Here is a 23680-nt window from a genome sequence, read left to right as displayed (position 1 = left end):
ATATAAAGGTTATGTTTACATAATACTGTGGTCTAGTAAGTGGGCAATAGCATTATATCTAAAAAAAGGAGATACCTTAATTAAAAAATACGTTATTAAAAAATGGTAGCCATCATCTGAGTTTTCAGGGAGTTGCTATCTTTTTGCTGCTGGAAGGTCTTGCCTCTATGTTGGTGGCTCCTGACTGGTCAGGGTGGTGGGCCCTGAAGGTTGGGGTGGCTGTGGCAACTTCTTAAAATAAGACAACAGTGAAGTTCACCTCATTGATGGACTCTTCCTTTCATGAAGGATTTCTCTGTAGCATGTGATGCTGTGATAGCATCGGACCCATGATAGAACTTCTTTTAGAATTGGAGTCTGTCCTCTCAAACCTTACTGGTGCTTTATCAACTCAGTTTATGGGGATATTCTGAATCCTTCATTGTCATTTCAAGGAGCTTCACAGCATCTTCAACAGAAGTACATTCCATCTCAGGAAATCACTTTGCTCATCTATGAAAGCAACTCTTTATCCATTCAGGTTTTTTTCTTTAAACATATTTTCTTTTTTTTTTAAAGCAATTTATTATTATTATTATTTTTATTTATGATAGTCACACAGAGAGAGAGAGAGGCAAGAGACACAGGCAGAGGGAGAAGCAGGCTCCATGCACTGGGAGCCCGACGTGGGACTCGATCCCGGGTCTCCAGGATTGCGCCCTGGACCAAAGGCAGGTGCCAAACCGCTGCGCCACCCAGGGATCCCTAAACATATTTTCTTAAAGATTTTATTTATTTATTCACGAGAGAGAGAGACAGAGACACAGGCAGAGGGAGAAGCAGGCTCCATGTCAGGAGCCTGACACGGGACTCGATCCCGGGACTCCAGGATTGCGCCCTGGGCCAAAGGCAGGCGCTAAACCGCTGAGCCACCCAGGGATCCCCCATTCAGGTTTTACCATGAGATTGTGGCTAGCCAGTCCCATTCCCTGGCTCCACTCTTGATTCTAGTTCTCCTGCTCTTTCCACCTCACCTGCAGTGATTTCCTCGCTTTGAACCCCTCAAAATCATCCCTGAGACTTGCAATCAGTGTCTTCCAAACCCCTGTCAATGTTGATATTTTGATCTCTTCCCATGAATCACAAATATTCCTAATGGCATCTAGAGTAGATGCAATAGAACAGTGAATCCTTTCCAGGAGGTTTTTATTTACTTTGCCCAGATCCATCAGAGGAATCACAATCTATGGCGGCTATAGTTTAATGAAGTGTATTTCTTTAATAATAAGACTTGAAAGTCAAAATTACTTCATGATTCAAGGGCTGAGAATGGATGTTGTGCTCACAAACATGAAATCTCAACGAGACACTATCTCGTTGTCCATTTCCATCAGGGCTCTTGGGTGACCAGGTTCATTGTCAGTGAGCAGTAATGTTTTGAAAAAAATCTTTTTTTTTTTTTTTTTTTTTTTTTGAGCAGTAGGTCTCAACAGTGGGCTTACAATCTTCAGTAAACCGTGTTGTAAACAGATGTGTTTTGTTCCACATCTAGGTTTTGTTCCATTTCTGGAGCGCAGGTGGAGTAGATTTAGCATAATTCTTAAGGGTCCTAAGATTTCTGGAATGGCCCATGAGCATTGACTACAACCTAAAGTCACAGCTGCCTTAGCCGCTAACAAACAAGAGAGTCTGCCTGTCCTTTGAAAGTTTGAAGCCAGGCATTGGCTCCTTTCTGGCTATGAAAGTCCTAGATGGCATCTTCTTCCAGTGTAAGGCTGTTTGGTCTGCATTGAAATCTGATGGTTAGTGTGGCAACCTTCAAAAATTCTCTTAGCTGGGTTTTCTGGATAATTCGCTGCAGCTTCTACAGCAGCACTTGCTACTTCACCTTCCATTTCTGTAGAAGCGACGTCTTTCCTTAAACATCATGAACCCCAATCCTTAGCCAGCTTCAGACTTTTCTTCTGCAACTTCCTCACCTCTCTGAGGCTTCACAAAATTGATGAGAGTCAGGGCCTTGCACTGGGTTAGGCTTTGGCCTAAGGGAATGTCATGGCTGTGTGAATGTCATGGCTGTGTGATCTTCTGTCCAGACCACCGGAATTTTCTCCATATGAGCAGCAAGGCTGTTTCGCTTTCTTATCATTCATGTGTTCACTGGAGTAGCACATTTAATTTACTTCAAGAACTTTTTCATTGTGTTCTTAAGTTGGCTGTTTGGTACAAGAGGCCTGGCTTTTGGCCTATCTTGGCTTTCAACATGACTTCCTCACTCAGCTTAGTAATTTCTAGTTATTATTTAAGGTGAGAGGCGACTCTTCCTTTTCACTTGAACACTTAGCGGCCATTATAGGGTTATTCACTGGCCTAATTTCAGTATTGTTGCATGTCAGGGAATAGGGAGGCTAAGGAGAGGGACAGAGACCGGGCAGTGGCCGGTTGGTGGAATAGTCAGAATGCACACAATGTTTTGGGTAAGTTCTCCATCTTCTACAGGCGTGGTTTGCGGTGTCCCTAAACAGTTTTACTGTCACTGGATCACCATGACAAATACAATTATAATGACAAGTTTGAAATATTGCAAGCATTACCAAAATGTGACACAGAGACACAAAGTAAATGGAACAATGGTGCAGATGGACTTGCTTTATGTAATGCTGCCATATACCTTCAACTTGTGAAAAGAAAAAAGAAAAAAGACAATATCTATGAAGCACAGTAAAATAACAGATCATCAGGTCAGTAGTATAGCCTAACAATATGTCACAGTGCCTTTGACATTCACCTCATGTCACCTCATCACATAGGCATTTTATCATCTCACATGGGTACCAGAAGGGTGAGTGCAGTACAGGGAGAGATTTTGAGAGACTCTGTTCACATAACTTTTATTACAGTATATTTTTATGATGGTTATATTTTTAGTTACTGTTCATCTCTTACTATTGTAACTTTATAAATAAAGCTTTTCCATAGGTATATATGTATAGGAAAAAACGTAGTGTCTGTAGGGTTCAGTACGATCCGCAGTCTCCACCCGGGATCCTGGAATATATGCCGCATGGATGAGGGAAGACTACTGTAATTGGTGCTGTTTCAGCCCTATGTGAGCAGTTTTGTGATTACCATAAACGTCTCTGGATTTCAGGGTGGCAGATAATAAGATTAGAGGATAGTTCGATTTGATTATTTAAAGATAAATAGCTTATAGGGGGATAAATTAATTAGCTTTTCTTCTCTCCTCTGATACATATTTATTTTTCCCTTCTTTCCCGTCAGCATTGTTCTTCTCTCCCCCAATCTAATTATGCTTGAAAGTACTACTTATGCAGATGAAAACAGTCTTTTAAGAATACATGTGAATTAGTTCAGTCATGTGCACTCATTTAACTTTCGGTTTTATTTCAAATTGCTTAAACATCACTGTAGGCTTAATTAGTGAAAAAAACCCCACCTATTTTGTTTGCTCTATTCATAGTGATAAAGCTTAATTAAATTTACTTAGAGTTTCCATGGTGAAGATCTACAAGTGGAATACCTTAACTTGAAATATTCCTGTTCTAAACAAATATATGGGTAAAGAGCAGGAGCTTTGAATTCAGAACGACTCCTTTGATTACTGCCTGAATGATGTGAGCAAGTGACTGAACCTAAGTCTCTTTTATCATCTGTGAAAAAATGGATGTAATAGTAACAGCTTATTTTGCCAAAAGGTTGAAAGTCGGTTTAGGTTTATAACTTTTCTGGTGATTTATATTTTCCTGTCTTTTTTCCCCCTAGTTTTCTTTTTCTTTTCTTTTTTTAAAAAGATTTTATTTATTCATTTGAGAGACAGAGCATGAACAGGGGGATAGGCAGAGGGAAAGGGAGAAGCAGGCTTCCCATTGAGCAAGGAGCCCACATGGGGGTTGATCCCAGGACCCTGTGACCAGGACCTGAGCTGAAGGCAGACGCTTAACTGACTGACCACCCAGGCACCCCTTTTTTCTTTCTGAGTTTTTGTCTAGTGTTACAATAAAGGAAGAACTAAAATACTATTTTTTGGTTAAGCTTTATTGGAATGTATACTGTATTAATACTAGGAAGCATTTTATCAGTAACAAATATTCGTCTTACTGATAATATTTTATTTAAATTATAGGCATTGGAGATGTCTTTCCTTATGTAACTATACAGCGTCTTATTCTTTTTTTTTTAGGACAAGATATTTTGGTTTAACATCTTGTTATTAACTGAACTGTTTTTTAGCAAATATCAAGCCAGTACCCATTCTTTGCATCACTAACAGCAAATATTATTGAATGGCCAGTTATGTTTTGTTTTTATATTTATATAGCTCCAGTCTGCAAGTGAGTGCTAGAGTTCTAGATCTCGACTTAGAAGATGAAAATAATCCTGAAAGGACATTGATGTGTTGTTCACTTAGGACTTTTTGTGGTTTAAATATTATGCAGCACCCATAAGTACATGTATTGTGGTCTGAGTATGAAGAAAATGAACAGTATACACTAGTGTTTCCTAAACTATATATCAAGGGATATAAATGAATGTTCTGGAGAATATGTAAGATTGAGAAATAGGTTTTTTTTAAAATTTTTTAAATTTATTTATGATAGTCACAGAGAGAGAGAAAGAGAGAGAGAGAGAGAGAGAGAGAGGCAGGCAGAGACACAGGCAGAGGGAGAAGCAGGCTCCATGCACTGGGAGCCCGACGTGGGATTCGATCCCGGGTCTCCAGGATCGTGCCCGGGGCCAAAGGCAGGCGCTAAACCGCTGCGCCACCCAGGGATCCCATTGTGAAATAGTTTTATTGCATCTTGGGGTGCTATAAAACACATTATCAGAGTAAAAGTTTTTTTTTTTTTTTTAAAGTTCTGTAGTACAGAAAACTTGTTAACTTTGTTTCACCCAGAATTTGCCTAAGTCACATTAAGATTCCATAGGCAGTGTCAGAGCCTTTGAACTGGTTATGTGACAGAAGGTTGTTACTAAAATCTTCTATCACATAGTGTTTTGAATATTGTCATGATTTACATCAGACTCCAAAGGTGAAGGATTGAATGACTTGGCCTTTATCCTTTCTCTGCTTAACATTTTTAGCACTTCATTTGCAGCACCTAGAAGCCAGTCTGGCAGTCTTTATTAGGTTACTGTGGAGTTCTGCATTGGATGGATGGATGTATTTACAAAGCACAATAACACTTGATGCATGCCTTTGAGTTTATGTGTGTGGTTCTTGGTGTGCAAAGATGTTCCTGCCTAACCTAATAATTTATATTTTCAATAGAACTTGATCATTTTTTAATCCAGCTACCTCTCTAACCATTGCATTGGTACAGATTTTGAGAGATTGTAGTGGCTGTTGTGAAACAGAACAAAGTTTTCTGCTACAACCAGAATCCCATCCTTAGATATCTGGTTTCCTGGGAGCAGCTAATGCCCCAGGTTGCTTTATTAAAAGCAGTCATGCATTTACTTCTGTTAAAAAAATATTTGTTTAAAAAAATTAGGAAAAGCTTGCAGTGGCTACAACTCCATTTTAAGACTGTATTGCTAGCTAAGTATGGCCTTGCCCTGACCAAAAATTATAACTAAGAAACATTTAAAACCAGACTGAAAACTCAGGTATGTGGTCAGGCTGACATACTGGTATGATAACATAAAGCTTCTCCATGCTCCAAGCTTACAAAGATTTTCCTAGAGTTTATGGTTAAAACCACAGTAGTATTTGCAAGTCTAGTGTGATTTCAATTTCTACCTTTTTGTTGTGTGTCTTTGTAATGTGTCACCCTGTTTCTGACTGATGCATGTGAGGTTACTGTTTTCTCCAGGAGACCATGCTGCTGTGGTATGTTGCATGAGGTTATGATTAAGTGTGAACATTTTTGTTTCTTTAGCCTGTGTTCCTGTGGTACTCTCAATTAAGTATGGGTTATCCCATATTCAACCTTTGTGTATATGTGGCTCAGTTGACTTGCCTGTATGAAACGTATCTAAATGGATTCCATTCCTGGATCTTATCGACCTTTTAATCACACTTTTGTTTATCCATTAAACGTTAAGTAATCTGTAACCTCATTATTCCACGTGTCCCTAACCCCTAAATATTGTGAATCCTACCCAGGGCTTTGCTTAGTAGATGAGATTTTTAAAAAAAACATGATCCTTTAATCACGTCAACATCCTGCTTAATATCCTACAATGACTGCTAATAGTTTTCAAAATGACATTTAAACTCCTTAGCATGGCATATGGAATTTTTAATGCTACAGTCTTTGTTTATTTTCCTAATTTTTTTCATAACAACAAAAAATTGAAACAATATCAAAACTTACAGAAAAATTCAACTGTAGTGCAGTGTCTTTCCCTCTAAACCACTTGAGAGTTAATTACCTATTGATTTCCTATCATTCCCAACTATGTTCATGTGTATTTTCTATATTTTTTTTGCTTAACCATGATGCAACTATTAAAATCAAGGAATTGACACTGATGTGTTACTATCATCATCTTTAGAGCCCTTTCAGATTTTGTCAGTTGTGCCGATAATTTTTTTTTTTTTAGATTTTATTTATTTATTAATGAGAGACATACACGGGGAGAGAGAGAGAGAGAGAGAGAGAGAGAGAGACAGAGACACAGGCAGAGGGAGAAGCAGGCTACATGCAGGGAGCCTGATGTGGGACTCGATCCCAGGTCTCCAAGACCACTCCCCAGGCTGTAGGCGGCACTAAACTGCTGTGCCACCGGGGCTGCCTGCCGGTAATATTTTTATAGCAAAAGTTCAGAATCACATGTTGCATTTGGATGTCATGCCTTTTAGTATTCATTCATTCTGGACTAGGTCTTCAGATTTTCCTAAACTTTCATGATTGAGACTTATGAAGATTATTGGCTATTTTGCAGCATTTGTGGTAACCCTAAATTTGGGTTTATTTCCTCATAATGATAAATCTTTGGCAAGAATATCTCAGAAGTGATCCCATGCAGCCCTTTTATGTGGACGTCCTCTTTGTCTAGTTCAGCCTTCAGCACCCTGCTCTGGTCCACCATGGTTTCTGACGCCACCCATGCCTGCTTTGATCTTCCCCATCTAATGGCACAGTGTGGAGGTAAAATATGTATGATTGATTGAAATGTTCCTAACCAGTAGGAACTCTGAGGCCCTAACCTACTCTGTGCTACTGGACTAGTATTGTCTTTTCTCCTCAAAGATTGGGTGATTTTTCTCAGCAAAATAGAGGTTCTCTGCATTGAGTGATAGTAGATGTAGTTTAGAGTGGGCATTTCATACTGAAAATAAGATTAAATAAATGTTTATTTACTTCTACTTGGCTCCCAGAATACTGGCAACAGGGCTTTATCACAAAGACAGATTAGAAGGGGTGCCTGGGTGGCTCAGTCTGTTAAGTGTCAGACTCTTGATCTCAGCTCAGGTTTTGATCTCAGGGTTGTGAGTTCAAGCCCTGCATTAGGCTCCATCCTGGAGATAGAGCCTTACTTAAAAACAACAAAACAAAAAGACATATTAGAAAAGTCTTAAATATCAGGGATCCTTCAGTAGAGTACCGAGGCAGTCACACTACAGTGAAGATCATTGTTCAGTGGGCTTCTGAACCAAGGGGTTCAGAGCTTCAGATCATCTTTTCATTTTCTCATACTGAATATGGGATGAATGAATAGGACACCAAAGATGGCCAGATATCCAACGAAAGCCTCTAATGCAAAAGGCATAGCTCCAAACAAGCAAACAAACAAAAGAAGCAACTTACGCAAAACAGAGCCTATAGGGAAAACATAACTTCAAAAACAAAACTATTCCTATTCTCAGAGATAAGAGAGAATCATGAAATAAATCAGGCTGTCATAAAAGGGAATAAAAGAGAATGAGAAAAGTTCTCTGACATTAAAAATACGATAGCTAAAATTAAAACCTCAGCAGAAGAGTTGGAAAGTAAAGCAGAAAGTTTCTTAGAAAATAGAGCAAAAACTACAAAGAGAAAAGAGGAGATAGAAGAATATTATAAGCTACTTTAGGAGTTCTGAATAATAATCTGAATTATGGGAATTTCTTTTTTTTTTTTTTAATTATGGGAATTTCAACAGGAGAACAGAGGGGAGGAATTCATCGATGAAATAATTCAAAAAAAAATTCCAGAACTGAAGGTTATGAGTTTCTCTATAGAGGGGCCCCACCCAGCACAATGGATGGAAATAAATTCATGTCAAGATTCACAACTAGAACACTGGGGAATGTTCAGAACTTGGGACAAACAACAGAGAAAGAGAACAAAGGATCAGCGATCAGAGAGGCTTTGGACTGCTCAGCAGAGACTAGAAGCTAGAAGACTGTGTTAACGTTTGAAGAAAAGTGGTTTCCAGACTGGAATTTTATACCTAAATTCTAAATCAGGTGTGAGAATGGGTTATGGCTGTCTTTAGACATGCAAGTTTAAAAAAAAAAATTGTTTTCTGTAATCTGTGGGCTCCCGGTAGGGTAAGCAGCCCACCATCCAGGGTTCCTCAGGACTGAGGAGTTTCTCAATATTTGGGACTTGTGCAAAAACCAGGAAAGTCCTAGGCAGACAGACGAGTTGGTCACCCTCGCCTGAAACTAAACAGGAGAATAAATTAAGATGAGGAAATGCAGGATATAGGAAGCAGGCAGTATAATACGGAGGAGAGAAGAGGGATTTCCATGGATGATGGTGAAGGGAAAACACAGAAGGGCAGCTTTGCACTGAACACTGAGGTCTGTCATCAGTCCAGAGAGAAGAGACTTCTACGCTGACGCGAATGGACATCTTGAGGGGAGATTTGGAGGTCTGGAGAGTCCAGAGTTGCTTAGAAAACGAAGCAAATAAGAAAGCAATTATTACATAAAATTTTGAGGAAAGAAAAATAATAATTTACATGGTTATAGTAATGGAAGCACTTGGTATCGATCTAGCCAAAATTATGTTATAACTGTATTGGGAGGATGGTATGGGAAAGGAAAGTTTTATTTAGTAAGGGTGATGGTGCTTATTGGGGCCTGATGTTTTTCTTTTTTTCTTTTTTAAGATCTTATTTGAGTGAGAGGGAGAGTGTATGCGCCCCTGCATGCGTGCAGGGGAGAAGGACATAGGGAGAGAGAAAGGGAGAGGATATCAAGCAGACTCTGTGTTGAGTATGGAGCATGGCTCAGGGCTCGACCCCAGACCCTGAGATCAAGACCTGAGCCAAAACCAAGAGTCTGATGCTTAGCTGTTTGAGCCCCCTAGGCACCCATGATGTTTTTCTTAAAGTGACAATTGAATCTGTGTTCATGAATAACTAATAAAAATGGAAACTTAAATGGATTTAGTTTTTGCAGAGTTAAAAAGTCCCAATTCCTGTACTCATTCCTCATGATCTTATCTTCAGACTTTTTTCTAAGTCCTGTAACAGAGGAGCTCAAGACGGAATACAGTAAATAGGGGATTTGGAATTCATCAGGATATTCTTTGAGCAAATCAATCTTTTTTCTTCTTTAGTGATTATTCTCATAGATGACAATTTATAAAGTCTTTGCCTGTCTGGGGAGGGTGGTTGATTCCTGAAAGAGCTGGGTGGGATAAGTTCTATGTATTTACATTTAATGGTGCACAGATCCTTCAGAGGTTACACAAGCACACACTAGTTCTCCTTGTTGAATTGTACACAGACCATAAGAACTCTAATAGCAAAAAAGACATAACAGCATAAAGACAAAATATATCACACAAGTGATATAAATGGTGCATGTGATGATCACTTCTGTCACCTAGTAAGCTGCCAGGTACTGGAGAGTGGACATCAGAACTCTTGTCAAGTACACAGCTGTAGAGCAGCTCTGTTGTAGCAGCATTCAACTGCTCCTGGGTCTTCTGAAATCTAATTTGGTCCTTACAAATGCTAAGAAATGCCTCACAGTAAATGAGGTTCTTGTAATGAATTTACCTGTTCACAGAGTTTTTGAAATCTAAATAATTGAGCCATCCTTTTCATTTCTGTTTTAGGGCCGAGTTAAGAGAAGTTTGTTTTGGAGTGTTGCTGAGACATAGGCCTAACTGGGAAACTGGTCAAATTTCTGACTGCTCCTGGGTCAGGTTTTCGGGGGATGACTTCATTTTTAATGTGAACTTTAGGGTGCATGTTGAAAAGCACACCTCCAAACAAATTATTACTGAATTATTGCTGTGGTCTGAATGTTAGTGTTGCTCTAAAATTTGCATGTTAAAATCCTAACCCCCACAGATGATGATGGTATTCAGAAGTGAGACCTTTGGGAGGTGCTTAAGTCATGAGGCTGGTACCCTCAGCAGTGGAACTAGAACCTTTATGAAAAAGGCCTTGGGAGAGCTTTCGAGCCCTGCCACCATGTGAGGATACAGTGAAATGGTGCCAGCTAGCAACTAGGAGGAGGGTCTTCACTGGAATGCAACTGTGCTGGCGCCTTGATTGTAGACTTTTACCTTGTAGAACTGTAAGAAAATGACGTTTCTGTTGTGTAGGATCTGTCCAGTTTGTGGCATTTTATTACAGCAGCCCAAAGGACTAAAACAATATTTTTCTGATCAGTTTGTTGACTGCTTCTGCTGTCAAGGTCTTTTTGGTTCTGTTTTCCAATTTGTTGGTCATTTATTTTGTTGGTAATTGTGTATTTAAAAAATTCCAAGAAAAAAAATAAGTAAAAAGTTCTGGGGTACCTGACTGACTCAGTAGAGCATGTGACTCTTGATCTTGGGGTTGTGAGTTCGAGCCCCACATTCACATTAGGTGTAGAGATTAAGAAGATTTCAGGATTGTGAGATTGAGCCTTGTGTTGGGACCCTCGTTGGGCATGGAGCCTACTTGAGATTCTCTCTCCTTCTGCCCCTCGCCTCCACTCACATTCTCTCTCTCTCAAAATAAATAAATAAAATCTTAAAAAAATAATAAAAACTTCTGTATTTACTCTCACATTTTACCTAAAAGGGAAAAAGAAAACATTAAAAATAGTAAAATCATAAATATTTATATCTTAAATTGGTGATTATTTTTTAGTGTCTAGATTTAATGCCTTTACTTGAAATGAAAAGAATTTAAAGTAGATGCTAAGCAGAATGCTTTGAACATGGCATCCACAGTTTAAATAGTTAGTTGGGGTCAGAATAAAGTATTTATGGTAGTCTAGTGTATTTTTGTTCTCAGTAAGATATGTCACTAAAAAAATACAACTTCACCAATCCCATTTAAAGAGACAAAGAAGGGATCCCTGGGTGGCGCAGCAGTTTGGCGCCTGCCTTTGGCCCAGGGCGCGATCCTGGAGACCCGGGATCGAATCCCACATCGGGCTCCCGGTGCATGGAGCCTGCTTCTCCCTCTGCCTACGTCTCTGCCTCTCTCTCTCTCTCTGTGACTATCATAAATAAATAAAAATTAAAAAAAAAAATAAAGAGACAAAGAAGTAAAAGGAAATGATGTCATGTAACTAGTATTTGGGAATGATAAAGGGATTTTCTCCCCTGGCATGGTGATACTTCCTTTTGCAGCAGTGTCTAACTTATATTTCAGTGTCTTACTTATATTTCAGATGATTTTTGTGAAAGTATGTAGTTTGGCAGTTGAAGCCATTTAGATTTTAAATAGCTTTGTTAAGTGTTTATTAACACTAAGATTTTTCAGGTAAAGCCATTTTAACATTTTTTCCCCTGAAATTGTCTTCTTGTGGCTCAAATTGTATTTGAGTCTGAATTCCCTTTTTTTGAAAATCCAGAAAACAAAGAAATACCAAGGAAATGTTTAGTTCAGTTTACTGTCCTTTGACAGAAGGACTTTCACTTTATTTAAGTGCTTCAGATGATTTATATTTCTTCTACTTTAATGTTCATTTCTCAAGGTCACCAGCCTCCAGAATGGGAAGAGTTATATGATATCATATGTGATATCCTCGCAGATTGGATATGGAGTTTTGTAGATGACCAATGTATTTTGCCCAGTTTTCACAAATTTTCTTTGGAGTGTTTAGGCTATATAGCCGCAACATACAAATGTCACTATCTAATTTACATGTACTTTTAGCCAAATTAGTAAAACTAAATGATTTTCTTTAGGTTACTGCTACAAAAAATGATACAAGGTGGGGCACCTGGGTGGCTCAGTTGGTTGAGCATCTGACACTTGATCTCAGCTCAGGTATTGTTCTCAGGGTTGAGAGTTTAAGCTCTGCCCAGTATGGAGTCTACTTATAATAACAACAAAAAAGATATAAGGTGAGTGAGGGCAATTATAATGGTCGGATTTCTGGTACTATTTGGTCACAATTTAACTAGTGGTTATTTTATGTGCATGTGTGTGTGTTGAATGTAATCAGAATGCTCCCTGTTCCCTGTGCCTTGGAACTATGAATGAATTTGGAATTGTGGTATAATTCTTGGGAGGGAGGGACCCTTGAAAATGCCACCTGCCTGAAATTCTTACCTTCTTACATGTGAGTGTGTATTTGTGTTCAGATGTTTGAAAATAGTTTTCTGTCATTTCCCCAACTTTCTGTCTCGTTTCTTTTTTTTTCTTTCAAGTTTTTTCTTTTTGTGGTAAAATAGTATAGCTATTTGTCACTGTAACTATTTTTGAGTATATAATTCAATGACATTAATTACAATCCCAGTGCTGTGCAACCGTCACTGCTGCTCTGTTTCTAAAACCGTGTTATCATCCCAAACAAACTTGGTGTCCAAAAGCACTAATTCTGCCTTCTCCCCAAAGCTTCTAGTAACCTGTAATCTGCTTTCTTTATAAATTTTCCAATTCTGGATATTTCATAGAAGTGGAATCATACAGTATTTATCCTTTCTATCTGGCTTTTTTCACTTAGCACACTGTTTTCAAGGTTTATTCCGGTTAGTAGCATGAATCAGAATTTCATGTATTTTTAAGGCTGAATGACATACCATTGAATGGATATCTACCACATTTTGTTTATCTGTCCATCAGTCAGTGAACATTTGCATTGTTTGTACCTCTTAGCTATTAAGAATAATGCTGCCCTGAACTTGGTGTGTAAGTGTCTATTTGACTTCCTGTTAGAATTCTTTTGAGGGGCACCTAGCTGGCTTGGTCAGTAGACTGTCCAACTCTTGATATCAGGGTCGTGAATTTGAGCTCCACATTGGGCATAGAGATTATGTAAAAAAAAAAATTCTACTGAGTATGTACCTAGGAGTGAAATTGCTTGGTCATATGATTTTGAGGAAATGCCAGACTTTTCCAAAGTGGCTTCACCGTTGTGCAGTCCCATCAGCTATGTACTGAGATTTCAGTTTCTCTATCTGCTTGTCAACACGTAGTATTTTTCATTTTTTTCATTATAGCCATCCTAGAATGTGTGAAATGGTAGCTCGTAGTTTTAGTTTGCATTTCTTCCATGATAAGTGATGTTAAGCCTCTTTGTGTTTGCATTGTGTTGCAATATATATAATGGCTTTGTGTTGGCCAATGTGCTTATTGGCCATTTATAAGTCTTTGGAAAAATGTCTATTTAAGTTATTTGCCCATTTTTAAATCGGGTCGTTTGTCTTTCTGTTGTTGGAGTTATAAGCATTCTTTATATATTACAGATATTAATCCCTTATCCAGATATATGATTTGCAAATAATTTCTCTCATTCTGTGGGTTTTTTTTTTTTACTTAGTGATACTGTCTTTTGATGTACAAAATTTCTTTATTTTCATGAAATTCAGTTTATCTGTTTTTTTCTTTTGTTGCCTGTGCCTTTGGTGCCTTATCCAAGAAATCATTGCCAAGTCCACTATCATGAAGCCTTAGCTCTGTGTTTTCTTCTAAGAGTTTCATCATTGAGCTTTTATATTTAAATCATTGATCAATTAATTTTTGTATATGGTGTGATATAGAGGTCTAGCATCATTCTTTTGTGTGTGCAAATCCAATTATCCTGGTGTAATTCGTTGAACAGATTATTGTTTCCCCATTGAATAGGTTTAGCATCCTTTTCAAATATCATCTGGCCATAGATGTATGGATTATTTCTGGACTCTGAGTGATCTATACGTTGATCCTTATGCCAGTACCACATACCCAATTTATTACTGTAGTTTTGTTCTAAATTATGAAATTGGAAAGTGTAAGTTCTCTAACTTTGTGCTTCATTTTCAAGACTTTTTGACTGTCCTAGCTTCCTTGCAGTTCCATTGAATTTGAGGACTGGCTTTTCCATTTCTGCAAAAAATGACTTTGGAGTTTTCATAGGGCTCCCTCTCTTTATTAACACAAGTTGATTGACCAGGTTTTAGTTTTCTTTGCAGTTAGCTGTGACCATATGACTAGTTCTGGTCAGTTGATATAGGGAGAAGTGATGCGTGTTATTTATCAGAGGTTTCATTGAAAGTGGGGGGCTTCCCCCACTGTACTCACTTCTGCAGCACAGAACAAATGTGACATGTTCAAGTTTGGACAATGAGGCTGGGGGTGTGAGGGCCACGTTGCAAGGATGGCATAGCTGTGAACCGGAAGCATCCTGGGTTCCTGACAGCTTTGTCAAGCTGCTTTCCCAGGGACTTAGTTTAGCTTCAGACTTATTTTACTTGAAAAAGAAATACATTTTTTATTTTGTTTAAGGTATGTTTGAGTTTTCTGTTAGGTAGAGCTGAACTTAATCTCAACTGATACACTTTTCCTACTATATTAATTTGTTGTCTCTTTATGTGCAGTGTGTGAAGGGAATGAGGAAGAGAATACATTGCCAGAATTGCTGGGACTGTGATTAATGTAAACATTTTGCACTGTATAAATATCTTTTGCAAATTTAACTGTGAAATCATTTTTTATTAATATGTAATATGAAATGTTGGCCCATAGTAAGCCTTCAATAGGTATTAGTTAACATCACCAATATTATATAATCATAACCTTTTTCTATATTGTAGAATTTTCATGATTACTATTTTCCAAGTCTGCTATTGTTCTACTAAATAGATATACAGTTATTTATTGGACATTACAATGTTTTTTCAGTATTTAAGGTATTTCCAATTTTATTATAAAAAATACTGTTATAGACTGATCTGTTTATTTATTTTTTAAAAATATTTTATTTATTTTTTCATGAGAGACACAGGGAGAGAGGCAGAGACACAAGCAGAGGGAGAAGCAGGCTCCCTGTGGGGAGCCCGATGTGGGACTCAATGCCAGGACCCCAGGATCACAACCTGAGCCAAAGGCAGATTCAACCACTGAGCCACCCAGGTGTCCTGACTGATCTGTTTAAATGTGATTTTATTACAAGTGAGGGCCATTTTTCAAAGCAGCTTTTACAATGCAGTAGTGACAAAAATGTGAAATAGGTCTTTTTTTTTTAATGACTTTATCATAATAACCTTGCATATGATTCTGATGGCTGTTAGGGATGCAGACTTCTTTCACAATACATCATATTAGTCACAGATCGTATAACTTGTTCTGATTGCACGTTCATTATAAATTCTGTGAGCTGTAGGATTCAGCTTAATTGACTTTCCTTTTTGTGATAATTTTTAGAAATTGTAAACAATGAAGATTAAAAGGTGATTAAAAATATACCAGTTTCAAGAAAATATACCACAATCCCTGATGTACAACACACACTATTTTAAATTATATGTTTGTCCTTTTTTTAAAAAAAAATTTATGAGAGAGAGAGGGTGTGTGTGTACGTGTGTGCACACAAGCAGGGGAGAAGGGCAGAGGGAAAGTGGACTCTCTACTGAGCAGAGAGCCCAATCCCAGGATCCCTGAGCTACCTAGACGCCCCTGTTTCGTTATTTGATTAATATATTCATCTTCCCTACCAGAGCAGGGACTGGGTCTGTTTTGCTTATCACTTCACCCCCAATACTTAGCAAAAGTATTCGGTGTATTGTAGTTACACAGATATTTATTGGATAAATGAAAGAATTGGTAAATGCACAATGGAGTAAATAGGCAATAAAATCAAAATTATTTTAATACAGTCAGATCTCAACATTGAGTCAATTGTTACAAACTTCTAGATCTCCTACTTTAAAGCAATTCTGTAGAAATCAGGAAAGAAATAAAATGTGATAAAGAGGGCAATCTAAATATCAAAATGTTTAAGCCTAGACTTTTGGTTTTGTTTGAATCATAGTGACATTCAAGTAGAATGTTCAGGAGGCAGAAATATGGATCAGAGGTCAAAGAGTGGTCATTATTAATAATGGCAGTAATAAATCCAAACAATTATGGAATGTTTACTTCATGATAGATAATTGTATTAGTTGTGGAAGGTAGAAAGAAATATATTATTAAAATATTTTTAGCCTCCATAATCCTCTTTATAAGCCAAATGTTAACAAATTTAGAATTTTTGATTTTTTCCCACTTTTCAGTGGAAAGTAGTAAGATTATGACCAAATTAATTATTCAACAGATTTTATTATTAAAATCTGTTGAATTTTCACAGTATCTTCTAGTAATAGAAGAGGATTTGAATTCAGTGAATTTTCTTGGTGACTTATTTGTTAATAAATGTATTTTCACAATACTTGTTTTACTACCATTCTATCAAAAATAATTGGAATAATATCATAATAATTATGATCCCTAGCTCACTTTTGTATGTCTTAGGATAAAAATAGGGAAATACTTGTATATATATAAAAATAGTGGTATATATTTAGTGATGTGTAGTTATCATTTGAAATTTAAAACCATCTTAGACTTTATATTTCTTTTAAACAGTGATACTTCAAAAACTATGATAGGTCTGTTATAGACTTTAGGCTTTTATGTTATTTTGTTTTAAAGATTTTATTTATTTATTCATGAGAGAAACAGAGAGGCAGAGACATAGGCAGAGGGAGAAGCAGTCTCCTTGAGGACAGCCCGATGTGGGACTCTAACTAGGACTCCAGAACCGCGCCCTCCCTGAGCTGAAGGCCAGCCGCTCAACTGTTGAGCCACCCAGACGTCCCTTACATTATTTTTAAACTGTCTTTCCTTTAAAATGAACTTGAACGGAATTTTGTGAACATCTGTACTTTATTTCTTGAGTTTATGATTCTGTAGCAGAAACAGGTCAAATTTTTAATGGTACAAGTCCTGACTTCAGTGGTTCGTATAAAGAGAAACCATTTAAATGCTAGTAAAATAAAGAGAAAAGGTTGTTGACTGTGCAACAAAAATGAAGGGTTGATAGTGTGCTTTTGGCTATACATAACTGAAAGTCCAATGCAAACTGGTTTAAGTAATAGGGAATATTTTAGCTAAGCTGTATTTTATCTAACACTAGTAGAGGTGTGGGGTAAGCTTCTTGGTTTGGCGGCTCACAGTGTTATATCGAGTTTCTTGTAGTCTCCCTGCTGCCATAGAGTGTAGTCTTCTCTTAACTCTGTTTTCTCCAACGTTGTAGGATGGCATTGGAACAACATCCTTGTTCTGGTGGAAGAGAGACATGGCTTCCTATAGCCTTTTCAGGAGGAACAAGACTTTACCTTTCACAGAAACACCCAGAAAGTCAACTCTTAGTGGTCAGAATTAGGTCTCATGTCTACTCTTGAACTAGTTGTTGCATTGGTGGGATTATTAAGGTACATGGGCTGTGTGAGGGAAGTACAAAAATAAGTAAATAATAATATTAGGATTCTATTTAGGAAGAGGAAATGGATTCTAGGTAAATCATAAACAGTCTCCACTACAGCTGGCTTTGTAGTTTGCAATGTATTCATAATGTTTTCTTTAGGGATAATTAATGCTACAGTAAGTTTTATGTGTTCTTTGCCTTAGCCTTGACCAACTCAAAGTAATGCCTTCTCTAATGTGTGGTTTTGATTTAATGATTCCGAGTCAGTGTTATTGTGCGGAAGAGAGAAAAGGATGCATTATAGATATCCATGATTAAATTTTAATTTTAAAATTGCAGATGGTTATTAAAATACTTTTCTCAGCCATGTCATCTTCTGTTGACTTCCCTTTTCTGAATGTCTATAAAATTTGTTTATGGTGCTAGTTTGGCAGCCAGTATGAATTATCTTAGATTATTAATTATCTTTTTATATATGCCACCCCAAGGATCATCTCTTAATGCATCTCTAACACAAATTCCAGTACGTATTTATGGTTAGTGATGTCTGTAGAAGGTGTGGTTAGGAGGTCTGTTTAAAGTTAATTCAATGAACATTTATAGTGTATAATAAATATTATGTGTATAATGGGGTGTGGGAATTACTATGTGTATAATGGAGTGTGGGAACAATAAAGATGAACAGCATGTGACTCCTGCCCTCAAGGAATTAAGGAGAATATTCAAGGAGTGTATTCAAGGAGGCACGAGAGAGATTTCTCTTGATAGGGAGAGTGGAGAACAGAAGGATCAGTCATGACATTGGAGCTGACCCGTGAGAAGTGCCTTATGAATCAAAGATAACAGGAGGGCATTTTAGATGGCAGAGAGGAACAGTGCAACCAAGAGTATGAGAGTAGGGAGGCAGGAGAGCTCCAAGGCATGTGCTTGGAGCAGGGTGAGGGAATAGTGGGAAACATACTTGGAATGGTGAATTGGGGCCATTTCAGAAGGCTTATTGCACGAGTTGAATTTGACTCTGAAGTGAAGCCATTGAATATATATTTGTTTTTAAAGCAAGGAGACTTGGAAATTGCTTTCTATCAGAACATAAGTAACCTTAAGATTTGTAGTCTTTTGTTACAATAGAATGTTTTTAGAGTAAGCTAATTAACTCATTTTAACAAATGTTTATTGCATACCTCCTCTGTGGTGGGTGGGTACCAGTTTCTGGAGATGCAACAGTGACTAAGACAGGTGAGGTGTCTCCTGTCATGGAGCTTACATCATAATTTGGGATGGGGGAGGAGTCAGGAAATAAACATGAAAATAAAGGAGATTATTTTATTTATTTTATTTTATTTTATTTTATTTTATTTTATTTTATTTTATTTTATTTTATTTTATTTTATTTTATTATTTTATTTTTGGTTGAAGATTATTTTAGATATCAGTGAGAGCTGTAAAGAAAAGTATGCCAGGACAGAGTGATTTGGGTGGTAACTTAGATTGGTTGGTCATGGGACAGAGCCCCGGTTTTTGGCCTGGACAACTAGATGAGTAACAGCAGCCTAATATTTATTAAGTATTTACAGTGTGCAAGGCAATGTCCAAGCAATTTTCATGGATTATCTTACTTAATCATCACCAGCCTTGCAAGCAGGCCTTTTTAAGAATAGCAGCCATTGCCCTCTGAAGCTACCTCTTTCCAGCACAATATGTGACATAGTGATTTTGGAGGGGGGGAGAGTGACCATCCTGGGAGATTGTCAGGAATATTGTGTTCATATGAAATCCGTGGTATGTTTGTGATTTTTTTTTCTTTCTAGCTGCATCTAGCTGTGCAGGGGCAGGTGGAATTGCAGTTTTAACTAGGGTACCAAAATAATTTGACTTATGCAAAAATTGGGTTGCCCCTTTTTCAGTCCAGCCTGAGACAGAGACAATGATTTCTTGGATTTGATTCTTAGTTGCTAATCTGGTGGTATGTCCTAAATGATTCTCTCCCTAGTGACAGGAGCATGCAGGACTCACAGAGGATAGAATTTGGAAGGAATAACTTATCTTTAAGAGAAGCAAACCACCAGATCCTATTTTTTTTTAAGATTTTATTTATTCATGACACACACACACACACACACACACACACACACACACACACACAGAGGCAGAGACATAGGCAGAGGGAGAAGCAGGCTTCCTGTAGGGAGCCTGATGCGGGACTAGATCCTGGGATCACAACTTGAGCCAAAGGCAGATGCTCAGCCAGTAAGCTCTCCAGGTGCTCCTACCACCAGATCTGACAGCTTTTCATTGTGACATTTTTGGGGGTCCTTTTCCCTGGTTTGGTTTTGGGCCAGTTATTTTGGGGCTGGAGGGTGGCATTTGACTCTGCTACTTTGGAGACAGGTGACTGGAACCCAGAAATGCAGATTAGGGTTTGCTTTTTTGTAGATGTTTGTGGTTATTGAGCAATTACTTGTGAAGTCCTTGAGAGATGCGGTTCTTAAGATAGGATATATATCCAGTTAACTTGCATGGCTTTTTCAAAATATGTATGATTTTAATTCATTTCCAGAGATTATGATTCAGCTAATTCAGGTTGGAGACCAGGGTATGTGAATTTTATAAATGCTTCCCTGTTGATTCTAATGTGCACTTCTGTTTAAGAAGGCTGGAGAATGTCAGCTGAATCTTGGTAAGTGTTGGACTCTCCATCAATAAACCTGTGTAGGCAGCTTGTTTTGCTCCCTGTTTTATACAAGAAATTAGGAGAATTTTGTAATATTCGGCCATGTGTCTGGCTGTGAAGACTGAAGAGGACTGTTTGGACCGCATTTCTCCACCTAGAGTCATATGACAGAGAATAATATTTTTGTTGGCTTGTCTAGAACTAAATGGATTTCTAAAGGTTGAGAGAGCTTTGATTTATAACAAGAAACAACTAGATGTTGCTCTAAAGTTTAGGCTCGGGGACTTAGTATTTCTTTACAAGTCCTAGATTGAGAAAATTAGTACACTTTCTTTGGTGCTATTAAGTTCAGGCACTCACTCTCCTGAGTGTGATGGTAAATGGAAGGATTAATGATTACCTGTTGGGCCTCAGGTTTAAAGCTTACAGACCTATGTGTGGTTGACTGGGGAACTAACCAGTACTTGTGACATTTTTCTCTAAATTTCAAATTATTTGCAAATAAATTTCTGATTATGACTAATTCATAAGTTGTGAACTGGTTGAAGTTTAGTTTTTCATTTCAAGGAGAATAAAATGCAAAAAAGTAAATCTGTAATTTTTGTAGGAAATAAGAATCCTAATGATATTTTCAGCTACAAAATATTAAGGTGTGTTATTAAATACCCATCAAATCATACCATCATAGCTGATGTGGCAAAAGAAGGCATTACTTTCTATACATTAATTTCCTAAATAGAAGAAAAGTAGTTTATGGTTTGTTTATTAGTTACATAAAGCAATGTAGTAAAGCATTTTGAAAGTAAGTATCACAAACTTGTGGCAAAAACATTTTCACCACAAATAGAATCTTCCTGGTTGGGTCTGCTGTACATTTGCTAGTATTTTTTTTTAAAGCAGAAAGAGTGGTAAATGAGTAAGACAAAATTTTTAGAAGTAGTAGTAGATATTGTAGGAAAGTGTTTTCACAATGGTGAATGAAACCTCATTTTTATGGTGGGTTAAATACTTTTTGCTCATTTATATTTCTCTTGTTTATGAGCATATAGAGAGCCTATATAGAAATTTTCTGTATCATTTAATATCAACAGATTTACAACTCTTTGCTTGTAAAAATATTTATGAAACTAATTTATATGTATCTTTTTGGGACATCGCTATTGCATTAATATGTGGATCATGTTTCTTAGAGCACTCACGTTCTGCTACTAAAATAGAATAACAGAAATTTTTCTTTAATTTACAGTAAAGATTGAGTCAGTGGGTAGGATTTTTCTCAATTTAAAATTTTTCCCCTTGTGACTGAAAAAATAGGTATTTTTAAAAGTTGTAATAAAAGAAGACATAACAAAATTTACCTTTGTAATCATTTTTAAGTGTCCAGCTTAGGGTCGTCAGTTGCATTCATGTTGTTATGGCAGCCTTCCATACCGTCTGTTCCCAGAGCTTTGTCCATCTTCCTAAAGCTCCACCTGTTCTCATAAAAATAACTCCCCATTATTCCCTCCCTCTGGCACCTGGCAACCACCATTCTGCTTTCTGTCTATGAATTTCACTCTTCTAAATCCCTTCTAGGAGTGCAATCATACTATATGTCCTTTTTTGACTGGCTTATTTCCCTGGTTCTGTGCCTGAATAAATGTAAAAACCACTAGCAAAGAGTGAGGTAGTGTTCTGCCTTTCTCCTCTTTGCCTTTTACCTGCTCCTAAGTGAACAGTATTACTATCTTAAATACATTTTTAACCGTTTATTATTTGTATTTCAAAAATATATTAAGCAAAATGTTTGATAACTGCAGATAGTAACAGAGACTCCATTGCTGCTACAGGATTGTGTTTGAGAAATTCTGTTGCCTTTTCTACTGAGCCCCCATCAAAATTTTTGTATCATACATGTGTAGTAATAGATACGTAAACACTGGAAGTGATTCTGCTAGTTTCTGTACAGATATTTTAGGGTGTTATGTAAACAGCTGTTTAATTTTAGTTTAGACTCATAAGTGTTGCACAGGAGCCATTAAAATAGTAATTTTTAGAAAATCACTGTTCTCACCCCAAGAATATTAATATTAGATTCCTAGGCAATATTTACTCATTCACTTTTAATTTTTCTTTTTATCATTAGAACTCTTTTTTCTGACTGCTCTCACTCTTCTTTTTATATTAAGGGCCATGTCTTTCCCATGGTGATTTGTGAGTTCATGGCAGGGCCAGAGCAGAAGTTCAGGTCTCCTGAGGCTTTGGGCAGTGTTCTGTCCCACTCTTCTCCCCTGCCTCAGGCTTTGTTCTCAAATTCTCAATTGTCTGAGTTGGAGAATTTGGAAAAGCTCTAAATCTGGGTGGTGGGTGGAGGTTCTGAGAGACAAAATTGGTGCCTGGTGCTCAGGGCAGGACCTCAGGTCCCATCCCCCTGGCTTGGTGTGGACACGGGGACTCATCGGCCAGAAGTGGGCAAGCCTGTGAGCTCTGGGCTGCTCTGCATGCCCTGAGATAGCTGTTCCAAGGGGCTCACATTTGCGAGGCCTTATGGTCCCGCTCTTGGAATCACAGGGGCTGGGATGAGTCTTGTGGCCCTTGACTGGCCGAGTGCCTCTGTCCCACAGTTTGGGGGACCAGCCTGAGGATATCTTGTAGAGCTGTGTTGTGAGAAGTTGTGGAGGTCCCTAGGCAAGCCTGAGGTGGGAAGTAAGGACAGAAAGGAAAGCTGAGGAGTCAGGGGGGGTTCTGAACCTACCTACCCCTACCTGGTTCTACATAAAACCAGAGCAGCCAGTCAGGAAAAAGAATTCTAAGGACTTTTAAAAAATTAAGGAGGAGGGAAGATGGCAGAAGAGTAGGTGACTTTTGTTTCATCTGGTCCCTTGAATACAGCTAGATACCTGTCAAATCATTCTGAATGCCTGTGAATTCAACCTGAAATCTAAGAATTCTGCAGATAGAAAAGTGACCACTTTTTGCAAGTACTTTAAAAGATTTTTTAAAAATGTATTTTTTCTAACTGTGACTATTAAAGGGGTTTTGATAGGACACTCGAGTGACTTTCCTAGTTTGATTTGGCTTAGATTCTCCTGTGCTCAGCATTCCCCACACTCCCACATGTCATACTCTTCGAGGATGTGGAGGTCTTGAATTCAGGAGAATGTGGTGAGTGCGGAGGCAGCAGGCTGGGCACTGTATCTGAATTGTGGGACAGGCTCTCCCCAGCTGTTGATGGAGCCTTGGCCACTAGCCACAAGTCTGTTCCTGGGGACCTCAGAGGCAGTTCTGCCCCTAGAGACAGCTCTGACCCCCTGAATCACACTGCTGGGCTAGCAAGCTCACCTCAGTGTGATGAGAAGAGGGAGAGGGCTAAGAAAATGGTCTCTGTTTCCAGCCAAGACACTCCCCTAAAGCAGACTGCAGGTGATCACCATTAGAAAACAAATTTGCCAGGATGGAGTCCATTTTTAAGGTAT

The 23680-nt window shown here is 38.0% G+C and overlaps 1 protein-coding gene across 50 annotated transcripts in view; it reads left to right on the top strand.

The window, feature by feature from the left end:
- Positions 1-23680, top strand: part of CDC42BPA (CDC42 binding protein kinase alpha) — a 320030-nt gene that overhangs the window by 7987 nt on the left and 288363 nt on the right. The window lies entirely within an intron of this gene.

This window comes from Vulpes vulpes, chromosome 13 (genome assembly GCF_048418805.1).
Source record: "Vulpes vulpes isolate BD-2025 chromosome 13, VulVul3, whole genome shotgun sequence".
In the NCBI taxonomy this organism is placed as follows: Eukaryota; Metazoa; Chordata; class Mammalia; order Carnivora; family Canidae; genus Vulpes; species Vulpes vulpes.
The sequence above is the reverse complement of the archived record's forward strand: the minus strand, read 5'-3'. Positions and strand labels throughout refer to the sequence as shown.